This window comes from Canis lupus, chromosome 18 (assembly GCF_003254725.2).
Source record: "Canis lupus dingo isolate Sandy chromosome 18, ASM325472v2, whole genome shotgun sequence".
NCBI classification, from domain to species: domain Eukaryota; kingdom Metazoa; phylum Chordata; class Mammalia; order Carnivora; family Canidae; genus Canis; species Canis lupus.
Genome location: NC_064260.1, coordinates 9522028 through 9539691, shown reverse-complemented (window position 1 = coordinate 9539691; position 17664 = coordinate 9522028). Strand labels below are relative to the sequence as shown.

General features: G+C 37.8%; 1 protein-coding gene and 1 pseudogene across 2 annotated transcripts in view; both read left to right on the top strand.

Annotated features, from left to right (window-relative positions):
- Positions 1–17664, top strand: part of SUGCT (succinyl-CoA:glutarate-CoA transferase) — a 713960-nt gene that overhangs the window by 219157 nt on the left and 477139 nt on the right. The gene's annotated exons all lie outside the window — the stretch shown is intronic.
- LOC112661353 (E3 ubiquitin-protein ligase RNF13-like) lies at positions 3761–4371 on the top strand (annotated as a pseudogene).

The following is a 17664-nucleotide window of genomic DNA, read 5'->3' as shown; positions in this document are numbered from 1 at the left end:
TGTTACTAATACACTTTTATGGGACACTGGAAGCATGTTGTTTTATTGATAAAATTTTCAAGGGTCAGGAGAAGATACAATCAGGGTTTGTTTTTTGGTTTTGTTTTGTTTGGGTTTTTTTGCATATGTCTAAGATTGTTTCCTGGAATACCTAATTAAGACAAGTCCTTTTGTTTGGATACTTTGTGGGAGCTTGTTGCTTCTTTTCTTCCGAAGAACTTTTGAGTCTTTAGAGGAGAAATAAGGTTATGAGAAATTACCTATGTATAACTGTATTTATATCTATATTTGGATTTTGAAATCATGGGCTTCTTTTCCACCTCAGGGCTCTTGCACATGCTTTATTTCCTGCATGTAATATTCTTCTTCAGTGGAGCAGATGGAGCTGATTTGTTTTTACCCTTTAAGTTCTTTACCTATTAGCACAACTATCCCTTCTTTGAGAGATTATCTCTGACTTATCTAAAAAGTAAGTTCCTATCTTCCTATCTAAGCCCTATCTAAAAACTGAGTTCCTTCCACCTTTGTTCCTGTCTTTATATTTTGTTAATTTTCACCACAGCATTAATTAATTTATAATTATTTTATCTACTTACATATTTGTAGTACCATACTCTCAGAGTAATGTACTCCATAGTATCCTCAGAGAATGTAAATTTTGTAAGGACAGGGGTTATGATTCAGAATCTAGTTCCAGAACAGAATGGATCCTCACATAAGTATTTGCAAATGAATAAACAGTTGGAATATAATTGGAAAAAATACATGGGTATTGATAAGAGAATGTACCAGATTCCCATGTCAGATGGAGGATGTGTAAGCTGTTTCTCCAGTGTGTATTGTAACAAGAATTTAATGTATAATAGCAACAGGGGATCTATATATGCATGATATATATGATGAAATATATATATATGATGAAAAATTCATACTGCTAAAGTAGAATGTTGACTAACTCTTTAAAAAATTATATAATAAATTTTTGCGGGTAGAAAGTTTAAATGATAGAAAAGGCTGTAAAGCGAAAGTAAAACTTTTCCTTCCCCCAATTGCATTTTCAGTTAATCACTATTAATACATTCTTACATGTATTTCTAGAAATTTTATATGGTATTTTTCATTGGTTTTATTTATTTTTCTAGATAGTTAACTAGCTATCTAAGTGTTATCTAAACCATTTTGATTATAATAGAAATAGCGTTCTGCTGTTTGCAATTTTCACTAAATATACCTTGGATATTTTTTAACTTGAACCAGTAAAATCTTGCTTAGGGGGTCCGTGGTGGCTCAGCCAGTTAGGCAATTGACTCTTGGTTTTGTCTTGAGTCATGATCTCAGGATCGTGGGATCAAGCCCCCTGAGGGTTCTATGTTCAGTGCAGAGTCTGCTTGTTCCTCTCTCTCTGCCCCTCCCCCAGCTTCCACATGTACTCTCTCTCTCAAATAAATATTTAAAATCTTTAAAAAATCTAGTTCATATATTTATAGTCACTTCATTTTAATATTATATAAAACTTTGTTTCTATAGCTCCATTTTCTCTTCATTTTGCTGTGTTTTTCATACAAATTTTGTGCATATAATTGTATATCCATTAACATGGGCTTATGATTATCGCTTTATGTATCCAGATGCCTTTTACACCAGGAGAAAGAATGAGTTACAAATGAAGATACATTTATACCGCCTTTTATATTTGCTTATGTAGTTGACTTACTGGTATTCCTTGTTAATTTTATTTTGTTTATTTTTTTAAAATTTTGTTTATTTATCATAAGACACCCCCCCCCCCACACACACACAGAGAGAGAGAGAGAGAGAGAGAGAGAGAGAGAGACAGGCAGAGACACAGGCAGAGGGAGAAGTAGGCTCCACACAGGGAGCCCGATATGGGACTCAATCCCGGGACTTTAGGATCACACCCTAGGCCAAAGGCAGGAGCTCAACTGCTAAGCCACCCAGGTGTCCCGGTATTCCTTGTTTCTTTATATGGTTTTGAATTACTGCCTAATGTTCTGTCATTTCAGTTTGGAGAACTCTTTAGGCTTTTCGGTGGGCAAGTTTGTTTCCAATGAATTTTCTCATTTTTTATCTTAAGTTGTCTTTAATATTTGAAGGATAGTTTTGCCCAACATAGGATTCTTGGGGTTGACATTTTACTTTCTTTTAGCACTTCACACAGGTCATCCCACTAACTTCTGGCCCCCATGGTTTCTTAGGAGAAACCAGCTGTTAATCTTACTTAGGATCTCTTCATGTGATCAGTCTTGTCTCTCTTACTACATTCAAGATTCTCTGTCTTTATCTTTTGATTGTTTCATCATGATGTGTCTAGGTGTGGAACGCTTGATTTATCCAACTTGGAGTTCACAGCTCTTCTTGGCTGTGTAGGTGGGTTTTTAAAACATTTTCATCAAATATAGGATATTTTTGGCTATTAATTCCTTAAATTTGTCTTGTTTTCATCATCTCTTTTTGTCTCTTCTTCCATCTCCTTTTCTTTCTCTCTTCTCTCTCTCTTCCCCCTCCTTTTCCTTTTTGATTCCCATTATGCCTGTATTGGTACACTTGATTGTGTTCCACAGGCCTCTGAGGGTTTTTAAAATTTTTTTTTCATTCTTTTCTCTTTCTGTTACTCAGATTGGGTAATCTGAATTGACCTATCTTCAACTTCACTTTCTTCTATCAGCTCAAATCTGCTAGTGAGCTCTTCTAAGTGCATTTTTAATTTATATTATTGTACTTTTCAACTCCAATTTCTGCTTGGTTCTTTTTATAATTTCACCTTATTTATTGATATTCTTTATTTGGTGAGACATTGCCCGTATGCTTTAGTTCACAACACATGGTTTCATTTCATTCCTTGAAGATATTTTATGTAGCTGATTTAAAATTTTTGTAGTGGGCTGAGTGGTGGCTTCCATGATGTATTTCATGTCCTAATCCTCGGAGTCTGCCTTACATGGTAGAGGAGTAATTTATGGTAAAATATGTGATTAATTTAAGGATCTTGGGAAGTGGAGATTATCATGGGTTATCTGGGTTGGCTCTAAATGTAATCACATGCATCTTTCTAAGAGATAGGGAGGGAAAGTTTTGAGATACACAAAATAGGAGAAAGCAATGTGAAGATGGAGGGATTAGAGTGAGATAGCCTCAAGCCAAGGAATGCTGGCAATCATCAGAAGGTGGAAGAGACCAGGAAAGGAATCTTCCCTAGAGATTCTAGAGGGAATGCCAGCACCTCAGATTTCCAGCTTCTGAGCTCCAGAACTATATGAGAATAAATTTACATTGTTTAAACCCACCAGGTTCATGATAATGTGTTATGGCAGCCTTGGGAAACTAATAAAGTCTGTCAAGTAAGTCCAATGTCTGGTCATCCTCAGGAACAGTTTCTGTAGACTGCTCTTTTCCCTGTTAATGGCCATAAATTTTGTTTCTTTGCATATTTTGTACCTTTTTGTTTTTGTTGAAAATTGCACATTTAATATAATATTATGTCATGGGTTTGACTTTTGCTGAGTCCTGGAGATGACTCGTGTCAGGCCCAGGGTGCTGATGTCGGCATGGCTTCCTGCTGGGTGACTAGGTACTTGCTTTCAGCCTTCAGTCTGCTTGCATCTCTAATAATGCAACCAGGACTCTATCTAAGGCATTAGTGGGTCTCCATCCTTCCCATCTGGATCTCAGCCTGGACACCATGCAGAAGGGATGAGGTTTATCCTTGCTCCATCAGCTAGTCTGGTGATTTTACAGTAAGATGCTGCTCTTCGTAGTGATGCTTATGCTCATGCTGTCGGCCACACAAATATGTGGCATATTGACTGTCCAGCTCTTCGTATTCTTAAACCTACTACCTGTAGAATCAGGCATTTTAGCATGTAATTTTGAAAGTGCATCTCAGACATTTGATGACCTTCCAGTAAGATTTGGTTATAGACTTCCAGCTGAAAGTTTAAGGGGTTCTTTGATTAACTCAAAACCAGAGAATGCCTATGAACCCACAGGGCCTCCACCACTGAAGACGATTCATCTGGCACTTTCATTGTGTTAGTTAGAAGACTTTGTGTAATTTTGATGTAGAGGTTTTAAAAGCACCAAGAGCAGGATACAAAGCCGCCATAGTTCACAATTCTGATGACCTCAATAGCGTGGCACCCGGCGACTTTAATGTGCTAAATAAAGTGGACATTCCATGTGTTTTATGGGGGAGTTATCAGCTAATGCCCTGAAAGATGAATTCACATTGAAAAAAGGGGCCACATCATCTTAGTTCTAGAATTCAGTGTGTCTCTGGACATTTACTACCTAAATCCCCTTTTTATTGCAATGTGTATCTGCCTTGTCTTGATTGTCCTTTTCATAAAGTAGGTAATTAATGTTAAATATATTTTAGAAAATAGTATGGATGGTTCTAAAAATCATTGTATTGAATGAGAGGAGCCTTACATAAAGAAGTATATATGAATCCATTTATTGGATTTATTTGTTGTGTCTGGAAAAGGTGAAGATGATCTAGGTAGGAAAATCAGAACAGTGATTGCTTCTAGGGGGCTGGGATAGGACAGGGTGAGGGATTTACTGAGAAGAGTATGAGGGAACTTTTTTTGGGTAAGTCATATTATGTATCTTGAGAGAAGTTGCACAAATTTCTGTGTAAAATTTTGTGCATTTCATTGTATAGAAATTTTACCTAAGGGGAAAAAACTGTAAAAATATTAAATTCTAAGCAATGATACATATGCTAGAGTATTTGGGGGGACATATACTGACTATCTGCAACTTACTTTGAGATGCACTGTAAAAAATGAAGAGAAAAAGAGGTGTTCTGATGGGTAGATAGAGGGATGGATAGGTAGGTGATAAAAATGCAGTATAATGTTAATTGTAGATCTAGGTAGTGGATATATGGGTATTATAAAATTTCTTCAGCTCTTCTCTGTATTTGAAAATTTTCATGTTACAATGTAAATTAGGGGGATCCCTGGGTGGCTCAGTGGTTTAGCACCTGCCTTTGGTCCAGGGCATGATCCTGGAGTCCCGGGATTGAGTCCCACGTCAGGCTCCTGGCATGGAGCCTGCTTCTCCCTCCTCCTGTGTCTCTGCCTCTCTCTCTCTCTCTGTCTATCATAAATAAATAAATCTTTTTAAAAAATGTAAATTAGGACTCCTGGGTGGCTCAGCGGTTTAGCACCTGCCTTTGGCTCAGGGCTTGATCCCAGAGTCTCGGGATTGAGTCCCACATTGGGCTCCCTGCATTGAGCCTGCTTCTCCCTCTGTCTGTGTCTCTGCCTGTCTCTGTGTGTCTGTCATGAATAACTAAATATAATCTTAAAAAACATGTAAATAAAGAATAGTATGAGGACTTGAAAAAAATTATGTGGCAACTCTGGGAATCAGCTCCTTCTCCTTTCTCGGGATTTGTTGTTGCTATTTGCCTAATGATTTTTCTGAACTAAATCTGTAAAGTCTGTATTCTTTGTTGTGTGTGACCATTGAAGTCTGCTCTGTTGAGAAGAGACTGATGATCAATTAATGATTGGACAGAGATCTGCATAAATGCCCGGAAGCAGTATGTCTTCCAAGTTTCTATTGAGGGGGTATGTGTGTGCTGGGACCTGTGTCTTTTACACTCAGCCAGGCAGTTGACAGCTCTGCCTTCCTCTCCACTTCCTACTTGCACAGAGCTTCAAGGTCAGTCACAGCTGCTGAGAACAAGGGTCTTCTCAGCTATTTCTGAGCACGTGCACAGCCCTGAACAAGCAAACAGCCCCATACATGTGCATGGGCCTTTTAGATTTCCAGGAATATTTTGGCGCCTTTCAAAGCTCCTTATGGGCATTTCATTCCCCAGATTTCCCTTGATAAGTAAGCTTTTTGCTTAGTCTTCTGTTTACCCCAAGTGTTACCCATCAGCAGTGATGTTGACAATTAACAAATGCCCCCAGAGACAAGGCTGTTCACACTGAGAGAACTCTGAGCCAGGTCAGGTAAAAAGAAGCCTTCCAGGAAGGGTACACTTGTCGTGAGGAGCACCGAGCAATGTATACAGTTGTTGAATCACTATCTTGTACACCTGAAACCAATATAACACTGTATATTAACTATACTGGAATAAAAAAAAGCCTTAGTAAAAAAAGAACCCTTCCAAATGGGGTCTTGCAGATAGGTCAAACACTGATCATTTTGTGTTAATGAGGCTTTGAAAGTTCCAACCCCATTCTGTATCCTCTAGTGGCTGCCAGCCTGCTGCTTTTCACTGAGATTGCAGACTACTGATTTTCAAGGCTGCTGTGTAGCTGGAAACCCAGGGATGAGAACAGGTCGAGTTAAAATGCCATTAAGCTCATTGTTCTTACTATGATTCAGCTGTTTTTCTGAAATAAATGCTCTCTGGATTACTGCAAGCCTTCAGTTAATTTTCAGAGTTCTGCAAAAATTGTTATTGACTATTTTTGCCAATGATTTTATTGTTATGTGCTGGAGAGGATTTTGAGGGTCTTTTTTTTTTTTTTTTTTGATGTCACTTCAACATGTGGCTTTTGGGTAAATTGTTTTTATTTATTTATTTTAAATATTTTATTTATTCATGAGAGACACAGAGGCACAGACAAAGGCAGAGGCAGAGGGAGAAGCAGGCTCCATTCCATCCAGGGAGCCTGACGTGGGACTTGATCCCGGGTCTCCAGCATCACACCCTGGGCTGAAGGCGCTGCTAAACCGCTGAGCCCCCCGGGCTGCCCGGGTAAAGTGTTTTTAAGGATGGAGGGGAGGGACTTCACAATAGTTTTGCCTCATGACTTCACTATATAGTTTTAGCATGATTTCTTTTTAAATAAACCCCTATTTCTTCTTTGAGGTGATGGAGAGTATGCAGCTTGCCACCTAAATGGTAACCAGCAAAATGACACATCCTTTGAGTCACAGCTTGTTGTATTTATGTTTTTTTTTCCCTCCTCCTATTCCTACTGGCTTTTGCTTTGGGTTGCATCTCAACCCCTAGATTCTACTTCATTCCTAATTGGGGGATATCAGTAAGAATTTTCAGAACTTTCTCGATTCAGTTTCTCGTCTCCACAATGCTTCTTGACAATAATGAAGGGAGCTGAAGGTTGATATCATAAATCTTCACACTGTTGTCTCTGATGGCACTTATCAAAATTTGTAGTGTGGTTCCTGTCATCCTCCATTTGACTGACTCACATTTTGATTCTTTTTCCTTTTTGTATTTATTGTTAGGTTTTGGGGGTAGAGGTTCAGTGATTCAGTTTCTTCTTTGTACTTATTTTCTGAAAGGATGCAGAATTATTTACTTTGAAGTTAATAGTAGGGGCACCTGGGTGGCTCAGTGGTTGAGTGTCTACCTTTGGCTCAGGTCATGATCCTGTGGTCCTGAGATCGAGTTCTGCATCAAGCTTTCCGCAGGGAGCCTGCTTCTCCCTCTGCCTGTGTCTCTGCCTCTCTGTGTCTCATGAAAAATAAATAAAATCTTAATTTTTTTTTAAACCAAATAGTAAATGTCAAGTGGAAATTTTGGTTTTAAAAAGTAAGTGTGTGGCCCTTTCTGGTTGTAGTTTATAAGGCCAGTTGCTTACTGCCAGTCACATCTAGTTTGTGCTAATGAGGCAATGCCATGTCCGTGTAGGATGTCTTAATATTTATTCTCAATAGGAGGATGATAGTGGAACATGTTGAAAAAAATGAGAGACAGAATCCATTTTGTTTTAATTTTTTAAATTCAAGTCATTTGATTCTTTAAGAGTCAACTTCATTCTTAAAATTAATAGTATTATGCTGCAGGTCTGTATGACCCTGAATGTGGCTGGATATAATACAGAAATAATAGAAATAATAGTAGTAGTAGTAATAGTAGCAATGGGAAACTTTTGATAATGTATACATTGTATTTTTAGTTCACTTCTGCAGGAATGTTATAAGGCAGTTGTATTTCTTTTGTTTGTTTGCCCAAGTCTTACAGTATGTTTTCTTTTGTTCACATGGCTAAAATATCAAAATGTGAATGTCATCTTCACAAAGTTCATGTTCTTTTAAATTCCAATTCCTTGTAGAAAACATCTACAAAGCATTACCAGTTTTGCTTTTGTAAAAAACAAAACAAACAACCCCCTCCCCACAAGAAACCCCCAACTTTGTTCAGGAAAAATTATGAAATTCAGTAATTTCTAAATCAGTGTGATGAGGTTATTCCCATATCTCAGGAGATACCCTAGACCCAATGGTGTTGTGCTAGTGTGGATGTAATGAAACTCAATACATTGAGGATTATATTGGCAAGTCCATAATATGTCATTCCCCTGTCTCTCTCACTGTACCAGATATCCTAATTATTAAAAAATCACAGACATACAAAAATTCCATCAAGCCAGATAACTACATAACATCTGGAAGAATGGTTTTGGTTAAGGAACCAAATAATGAGCGGTCTTTTTTTTATGTCAATCATTTGTGCTTATATTTATTTTATACTTTTTTCTTTGGACAGTTATTTTATTTATTTTTTAAAGATTTACTCATTCATTTTAGAAAGAGACAACGAGCATGCATATGAGTGGGGCAGAGCAGAGGCAGAGGCAGTGTGAGAAGGAGAGAAGTAGACTCCCCGCTAAGCAAGGAGCCTGTGGACAGGGCTCCACATCTCAGGATCCTGAGATCATGACTTGAGCTGAAACCAAGAGTTGGTCACTTAACTGACTGAGGCACCCAGGTGTCCCTGGACAGTTATTTTAGTTGATGAACTTATTCATGCAACATATCATGCAAGTGCTGCTGATATTTTATACAGACCTGGAATAAATATAGTTCATGCCATCAAGGGTGAAATGCTGGTCTGTATAACCCTAGACGTTTCTTGAGTCTGGTAATTAAGACAGGGATTCTTATTTAATAGTGGTGTGATTATTTTTCAAAAAACATCTAAGATGTTTGAAAATATAAGCCCTGCTCTATTATGTATTTATTTTCGTATGTCCTTGGGTAGCCTGTTTCAAGAGTTTTAATGGGCATGTGACTTTATCTGATAGACTGAATATGTTTTTCAGGACCTTGCATAATCTAGCGACTCTCAGAATTATGTTGTCACAAATAGAATTTTATTTCTTGTAGGCTTACTCTTCACATGTTTATACTCTTCATATATTTATGATTTAAAAAGTGAAGAGCTATTTTAAGGTGGAAGGAAGTGAGCTTAGCTCATCTTATGTTGTCCCTTGAGAGAACATCACTCTCAAGGATTTGGCACTTCCACTTCTACTTTATTGGATAGGAAGAGGTCATGGGTTACTAGTTTCAGTCAATTTCTCCTTTTTATGGAAAAGAATACTCCCCAAGTGTGTAGAAAGGAGCACGTGAAAAAAAGATACAAAGCTTTGGCTTTATGTCTAAAGATCATACCTTTAACTCATAATTATAGTGCTAACGATAATGGCTTACATGGGCCTGGTGAGGAATAAAGTGTTACAGCTTTTTAAATCTACTATGTTTGTGTTAATTCAAATATATCAATGAGATAAAGAAACCATTAAGTTTCAAATGTTTATATCAAGTTAAGCATATCAAAGTTTATTTCCTACTGCTTTGATTAGCTGTATCCTTATGACAAGTTGTAGTCTTTCCTTATTATTCACATAAAAGATTTGCATTTATAAAAGATGATTTCACTGATACTTCATTTACTAATTAAATATGTTTAATTTTTATATTTTGATTTGAAAATCAAATATTTAATTGTGGCTATTTACAAAGAAACATTTTTGTTTTTTTCTCTTCATAAGAGGGGGTTTAGGTTTACTTTCTGTATCACATATAGAATCTCTAAATTGATGTTTTATTTAACTAATGATCTGAGAAAACACATGTAATGAGTTGTTTATAGATATATTTTAAATAGAGAAAAATACAGAGAAAAATAGCAAAAAGCTGAAGTAAAACAAAAGAGAATTTAATTTAGATTTCATGGTTAGAAATGTCTGAGACCACATTCTTTGAATATATAATCTTTAATGAAATGTCAAATTAGATGCTTTGAAAACTACATTAACTCTGAAGTTGTGTCAGCTTGCTTTTGTCCATTATCTTTGGAGAGCATTTAAGTGCTGAAATATACATGGTTATATAAGTTACAAAGAAAACTACTGAAAAAAATACTTCTGCTTTGTAAGATGTCATATTCTAAGACAGATTGCACTCATTTATTCATTTTAATGAGTATAGAGGGGATAAATGGGGATAGACTTTAATTAAATAATACAGAAATGAATAAAAATCATCAGTATCTTAAGTCCTGCAAAGTGGAGATTTATAGTGCTGTGAGAACGTTATGTAGAGATTTGATGTAGTCATGGTCATCAGGGAAATTTCTCTGTGAAAGTGATGATGAGTTGAGCTCTGAAAAAACACTGAGAGTTCCTAGGCCAAGGGTAAGGAGAATCGTATTTCCTCTGCTTGGAATTTTTTTACATATTTTGTACTATATAATATATTGACACGTTAGGATTGGCCTCAGAGAGCAGCCCTAGTTCATGTCCTTTTTCAGACAAGGAAACTAGAACCCATGGAGGTTAGGCAAGATTCATGGCTACTTCAGAGAAAAATTGAACTAGGATTTATGATTTATGATTAATGACCTTTCTATTAAGCCAGGTTCAAGACATAAGAATAACAGAACAAAGATGCACTTAACTTCTTGTTCATTCATTTATTTACTCAACTTATAAAGCACCACTGTGTGGAAGACTCTGTGCTGCTTGCTGTGAAAGATACAGAAGTGAATAATATGTGGCATTTGCCTTGAGGGAACTTCTCATCTAGTAGGGAATATAAAACAATATCTGAATTTATGGAGTAAAGTGATATATGTCAACAGAAAATATATATATATATAATATGGGAATTAAGATGAGGAAAGAATTACGTCCATTTGGAATGAGTTTGTGAAGGCTTCCTGGAGGGAATGATAATTGAGCTGGGCTCAAGCATGAAAATAAAGGGCATTTGATGCAAAATGAACTGCATGAGCAAAGAAGATTGTCAGGACATCAGCAGGTAGTTCTCTTTAGATGATACTAAAATGGGTCAAGGGAGAGATAGTGGAAAATAAATTTAGAACATGAGTTGAGGCTTGATTGTGGATAAACACTAAGATAAAGGAGGGCCATTATTAAAAAGGGTTCTAAACTAATCATAACTGTAGTCAATGCTAAGGGCACTGGGTAGAAGAAAAAGAAAGATTGAATGTGTAGGTGCATTAAGGGGTGCTGGGGATACAAAGATGAATACATGCAATTTAAGAATGGAAGTAAGTATGATGTGGGAAACATGGAGAAAACCAGGTATGAGAGAGTCATGCCTAGGTTCGGGAGATAGCCATTAGTTCTCCTGTGAAGAGTTTTCAAAGGCTTTGATAGTTAAGTGGAGTTTCAGTTGTTCATCTCTGCTCTCATTTTGTCTCTTTGGACCACTGGTTCTCTATAAGTCAATCTCAATCCAGCAGTTGTCAATGGAGCCCTATTAAACAGGTGTTACCACTATGCCATGCTTCCTTTAGCTCACAAGGCTGCCCTGGATCCTTCAATTATTCATCCACCAAAGGTGTATTGAGAGCCTACTATGTGCCAGACACTGTGATTAGGTGTTGAGAGTAGTGGTAGACGATGATGGATACTTTTCCTGTCCTCAAGGGTCTTGTGTCTGGAAGTTTAAATGGTGTGATTAGAGTTAATGATTGGGGAAGGGTACTGGAAAGTATAGAAGATAAAGCCAAGGCTCTTTTCAATGATCAGTAACATTTTAGGGAAATTGAAAATAAACCTCTTAGGTCATATTTTAGTTGTCAGTGCTAGAGTCTTTGATGGCCACTAGGAAAAAAATCCATATTAATTCTAAGATGCATGAACTCTCTTCACTCTGTGAGGGGTAAAGAAAGAAGGAGGACTCTTAGGTGGGAGCATGGCCTTACAGTCCAACTGTCCTGGCTGGATCTCAGTCAGTACTTAGTTGCTGGGTGACCTGGTATAAGCAACTTAATGTCACTGCCCTCAGTTTCTTCAGCTGTAAAATGGGGAAAATTATATGTACCTCTTAGTCAGACTTCAGTGAGATGAGTATTTGAAGCATACTGCCTTGTTTATATGAAGTGTTCATGAGCGACATCTTTTTAAAAAGATGCAGTGCTTGTAAGCTATTGGTATCTAACTAGTGCCTTCATCTGCATGTAGTATTTGGATGCCATCTCCACTGATGACTGCTCTTGGGCATTCTGAACTTTTGCTGCTTCTCCCAGATGCCAAAGGGATTGTGTTGCCCCCTCCTTCTTTTTGTAGTGAAGGTATGAAGATTAATTTTACCATATAGTATTTTTTTTCACTCTTAGAGAAGATGCTACATCAATAGTGTTTTATTCCTTTCCTCAAATTTAGTTTTCTACAGAAGTTGAAAGTGCTTCTTGTCTTTTTCTAATCCTATTTTTTAAAAAAAATGCATGTGGCTATTTACAGCTTTTAAGGTGATGAGTGGACATTTCTTATGAAACTAGTAATTTGTGTCACTTTATAAAGCATTGCCCAAGTCCTTTCTTGCCAATCTTCTTGTGACATGTAACAATTGTTAGGTGGGATGGATGCGTATACAGATGCTTAACCAGATTTTATTGATTATAAATAAAATAGCTTAAAAATAAAACTTTAAAAATATAGTCACTGCTGCCATTTTCATAAGAAATTCAGAATAAAGAAATATGGGGTGTTCTCTTAGGGACAGGAACATGGCTTGGTTCCCTCTTCATTGTGTTTGGACATAGATGCAATATGGAAAGCCATTTTCAGAACTGTTACAGTACCAAATATAGCACAAAAGAAATGTTCAGAAGATAGGGCGAAAGCTGACCATGCTTCCAGAAAGGCCTTGACATTTATACTCTTAAAAATGAAGTAGCTATAGGACATATCAATTCTCTCAGTAAGCTCCAGTGTGTAAGAAATGCTACGTTACTTATTTCTTTTAAGTAAACCTGCATCCAACTCTGAACTCCCATCCCACTAGCTTGGAGGGAATTCAGTTTAAGTCAAAGAGCTAAAGAGTCCCTCCCTCACAGAGTTATGGGGTCTCGATCCTGAGGGTGTTGCACAGAACAGTGTTCAAGGGTGATCCTTGGTCTTTTAGTCCAAATTAGTTTTCACTTTGATGCCCATTGTCCACCAGTTTCTCTCAACAGGGTGCACTGGTATTTTGTCCTGTGCACACTGTAGGATATTTTTGGCATCCACGACTCTCACTCGTTTTGACAACAAAAGCTGTCCCCCCCTTTCCAGAGCCCCTGATGTACCTCCCTAACCAATCCCTTGGGATTTGATGGTGTTGTGGCTACTATGTCACCCAGCACATGGGGACCTAGTGGGTTCTGGTGCTCTGAATGGAATCTTGTGTGGCCACTTTGGTGTCATTTCCTATGGAGGCCCAACCTCTTTCCGAGAAGCTGTAGACCCCTTTACTAAAGATCCCAGACTTCCAACTCTTCATTAAGCTTGGGACAATATTTTTATTCCTCTTGCTCTTGTGCCACACCTGTCCCCACCTTTATCTGTTACTCTCACACAGAGTGTATTAGCTTTGTTGTTGTTGTTGTTGTTTCTATAGCACAAGACTTTTGGAAAACTCTGGCAAGGGAAGGAGGTTCTCTTCAGGCTACTCCTGCCCTGCAGCCCACACTGTGGCAAGGAGTGCAAAAAGCCTGGCCATCCGTTCTTAGAAGGTAGGAGTATTATCAGAAGGCCAAATAAAAAATGCAAAGTACTAAACGTTGCTTCACTCTTTTGCATCATTCAACAGCAGTAAAACCAAAAAGCTGAATTATCCCACCACATACCCAAGTATAAATTTTTTATATCACATGCCTCCAAAACAGATGTCCTGACCTACCTCTCTGGTCTGGTTTCTTTGCCACAGGGAATCAGAGCTCTGTAAACGGTGAGTAGGACCATGGCTATCCGTTGGGCTGAGGCAAAGACAGAGGATAATTGGATAGGGTTGAAGGTGTATGTACTTTTTTCTATTGCAGAGTTTTTCAACTGAACAACAGAAAGCAGAAAACTATTTGAGCTGCTATTAGTCACAAGTCTCCTGTGGATGGTACTTTCTAGTTTGATAGGAGAGAAGTTAATTTGTTCCATGCAATGGATGCCTTAGGGCATTAGGATTTATATTCCTTGCCGAACCCTTTGGAGTATTTAGTGCTAATCCCATTTATCTGGTACTGTTGTCCTGTGAAATAATCAGAACTGTGCTTTATGGATGGCTTGTCATCCGTTAAAGGAGGATGATAATAGTACCTACCCCATGGGGCTGCTATAGCTTAAAGGAACTAATGTATGTAAAGTACCCAGAACACTGCCTGGCAGTCACTAAGTGCTGTGTAAGGGGGGATCACTCTCATGTGTCCTGGCACTGTGCTAAGGACTCTAGATCCTTGTGTGTTCTCATTTATGCTCCCTAAGCCTTCCTGAGATAGATATTGTTATTATCCCCATTTCACAGACAAGGGTATGGGACTTCAAGAGTTTTTTTCCTTGCCCAAGGAAACACAGACTTTGAGTGCATGAGTTGACACTGGTTACCAGTACAACAGGAAACATCCTCTTTGCATCTGGGAGGTGGGAGTGGCTTGGGCCCACTGTATTATAAAAGCCCCCAACAGTTTTCTACATGCCTGCACACACTTTTCAATTGAAAGTAGAAAAAAATGAAGTAGAAATTGAATCAGAACTGTCCCAATGTTAAGACCGAAAAAAAAATGAATATGGTTCAGTCTGTTGAGTAACTCAGTTTGCACCTGGAATATATTTGTTTTGAGTCCCCTTACACACTACTGAAAAATATGCTGTAATTTTAGGCATTTAATGAAGCAGGCTAGTGGGCACGTTGGTAATAGGTTACATTTTATTTTCCTTAGGGTAATTATAACAGGCTTATAATATAATGAGAGAATTTTGGTTTTGGAATTGAAATTAATTTAAATACAAATTACTGGAAAAACACAAGTCAGAACATTTTAACATTTTAAAAATTAGCAGATGTTCTTGTAGAACTTCACATTTTATATTTTCACATCATGCTCTGAAGTAAAATAAAAGCAGGATCTCCTATTATTTTGGGTGTGGATAATTCATAATGATTTAGTTATAAGGGATCTTTTTTTCTTCTCTATAAAAAGTTCTCCATGGTTCTCAGTGCTCATGTTTTTACCAATTAAGAACCTTAAAAATATGTTTAAGATGTTCATTTATCATGAGAAAAACTATGGTTCCCTGTCTTTTCCTTGACAATTCATTGTCAAACTTTCTTTCTTGTTATTGTGTTAACATGTTTCAAGATAATTTCTTTTTGTAAGAAAGAGATATCTGTGACCACTATTAGGACGAACTTGATAAAAATATTTTGCAGATTCCTTTGCAAAAAGTAAGACTGTTGAATAACTATGGAACACATGCATCAAGTTTTGTGTTCTGGCTTTAAGATCAACAACAAATGCTGATAATAACTAAAATTCTAATTTGATGTGTTTATATTTGGGGACAGGTTATATCCTAAGCATGTTATTTCATTAATTCTTAGTGACAAAGCACTAGTAAGTATTATCCCCATGGTACACAGGAAAGAGCTGAGGAACCAAAGATGTTACGTGATTTTCTCAGGTAAGAATGTTGACAGATGGTGGAGCAGTGGTTTGAATTCAGATCTCTGTCATTAACCAGTTTCTTCAACTACTGCATTATGATATTAGTGATACAGAAAAGCACAGCACAGGCTATTATGGACATACAGCAGTAGACACTTCATCAAACCTGGGAGGCTTGAGTCTTAAAGTACATGAATGAGCATAGGGTGTTTTTGGAGGGGACAGGGATAGTATGGGGCAGGGGGAGAAGAAAGGAATTCAAGTAGAACATTTTGCAATTAGGAGAAGCTATTTCTGTTACTTGCAGTATACTGAGAATATTATATGAGTCAGAGGATGATGCCAGAGAAGTAAGGCCCACATTGTAGAGAAAGCTGTGTTGAAGAGCGTAGGCATGTTCTTCTATGATAGAAAGACACTGATAGGTTTCAGGCATATAACTGGATAACTGGTATACTATGTTTGTCTTTTGGGTAGATCACTCTTAAATGGGTGAGGAGATAGTTTTTGTGGACAAAACTGGAGGTAGGTAGACCAGTTTCAGTCTTCTGTGTAAAGATGATGAAGACTTTGGATTAGGTCAGTGATACTAGGGCATCCATTTAGGATGTAACTGAGATACAGATTTATAGTATTTAGTAGTTCTTAGCTCTGGGTGATGAGGGAAATAAGGGGATAAACAGTAAGTGCCAGATTTCCAGCCTATGTAACTGGCTGGATTGTAGAGTCACCAATTAAGACTGAGAAAAATATAGGAAAGAGGGTCAGGCAGAGGATGGAATGAGTTCAGTTTAGGACATGTTGGGTTTGATATAGTCAACTGGTAACAGTCAACAGAAACTGACTATATGAGGGCTGCCTGGGTGGCTCAGTCAGTTCTGCCTTCAGCTCGGGTCATGGTTCTGGGGCCCTGGGATCGAGCCCTGCATTGGGCTCCCTGCTCAGTGAGGAGTCATCTTCTCCCTCTGCCCCTCCTCTTTCTCCTGATCTCTCTTTCTCTCTCTCTCAAATAAATACATAAATAAAATCTTTAATAAGAAAAAAAATGACTATATGAGTCTGATACTGTGGGCAGGGATTTGAGGTAGAGACAGACTTAGGAATAATAAGCATTTATGGTAGGTGCATCTATTAGAGTGATCAAGATCATGGCACAGGTGAGAATAATGAGCTGTTGATGGGCCACTGAGGTACCGGGTTGGGTGAAGAAAGGGAAGCCAGAACAAGAATAATCAGAGATATGATGAACCAAAAGTATGTGGCATCAGAGAAACAGAGTTTCCAGAAAATGATAAACAGGCATGCAGTGCTGTATAGCAGTGTTACAAGGGTTCAGAAATGTTCACTGTGAATGCGGCATTAGATATAACTGGTGACTTTTGCAAGGACAGAGTACTGTGGTATTGACAGAAATTATGGCACATTGGTTTTAGATGTAAATATTAGGCTGGCAATTGAGATGGCAAGTTAGGAGTTCTCTTCCAAGTATTTTGGTTGATAAAGGGAGAAGACTGTGTAGTAGGTAAAGGTGAATATTTGTGTGTTGGTGTGTGTGTGTGTGTGTGTGTGTGTATGCATGCATATATGTATACATGTAGCTATTTTTTTTTTCCAGAAGGAAGGGAATAGAATTTAGCAGGTCTCTAGGTTGTAGGAAATGAGGTCACTGAGATGGAGAGGTTAAAGATATAGGAGAAGGTATGATCAATGTACACGCCCCAGATGAGGCCCAAGGACTGTATTAAAGAGATAGGGACCTGGTATGGGATTACAGGGCTGTTCCTTTCCTGAATGAAGGAAGGAGAGGAATGAAGGTGGGTGTAGTTGTAGATCACTTATAGGTCATGTGTGTTAGTCCGGTGATAACTCAGCTTGCTGCTTTCAGCCATGTGGAGGAAGAAGGAAGCAAATGCGAATTCCTGAAAATGAATGTGTTGAGAGATATAGAGAGTGGTGAAGCTTTGTTACTAGTCTTG